The sequence below is a fragment of the Vespula pensylvanica genome, unplaced genomic scaffold, assembly GCF_014466175.1.
Source record: "Vespula pensylvanica isolate Volc-1 unplaced genomic scaffold, ASM1446617v1 scaffold0067, whole genome shotgun sequence".
Lineage (NCBI taxonomy): Eukaryota > Metazoa > Arthropoda > Insecta > Hymenoptera > Vespidae > Vespula > Vespula pensylvanica.
In genome coordinates this window covers 704-1201 of record NW_025113273.1, presented here as the reverse complement: position 1 = coordinate 1201, position 498 = coordinate 704, and the positions used below count along the sequence as shown (strand labels likewise).

Genomic DNA, 498 nt, shown 5'->3' with positions numbered 1-498 from the left:
TTTCGGATAAGGTTAACCAAGGAAAATTGTGTAACAACGTGATATGATCGTTAACTAGAAATTAAAAATGAAAAAAATTGTACAATTTGCATTGTAGATAATTATACAGGTGATATATGGATTTCTCGGTAAAAGTTAACCGAGATGAACTGTGTAACAACGTGGCTTGAATGTTAATCGGAAATGTAAAATGGAAAAAATTGTATAATTTGCATTTCAGGTAATAATCCAGATTTTTTATAGATTGCTCGCATATCGCTAACCGGGAAGAACTATGTGAAATTCGATACGATCGTTAACTTTGAATTGAAAATATAAAAATTTTACTGATTTCATTATAGGTAATTCTATAGATTATATATGTCTCTCTCGACCAGGGTTAACAGAGAAAAATAGTGTAACAACATGGTATGACCGTTAACCGGAAATTCAAAATCGAAAAATTTCTATTTGTCCCATGATTGGTAATTCTGCAAATTTTATATGGCTTTCTTGCCC

General features: G+C 30.7%; 1 long non-coding RNA gene across 1 annotated transcript in view; it reads left to right on the top strand.

The window, feature by feature from the left end:
- Positions 1–492, top strand: part of LOC122637394 — a 983-nt gene extending 491 nt beyond the window's left edge. The window contains exons 2-3 of the long non-coding RNA XR_006329239.1: positions 98–220; positions 342–492. This is a non-coding gene — a long non-coding RNA (uncharacterized LOC122637394). The remainder of the gene's footprint in view (positions 1–97; positions 221–341) is intronic.
- The last annotated feature ends 6 nt before the right edge of the window (positions 493–498 follow it).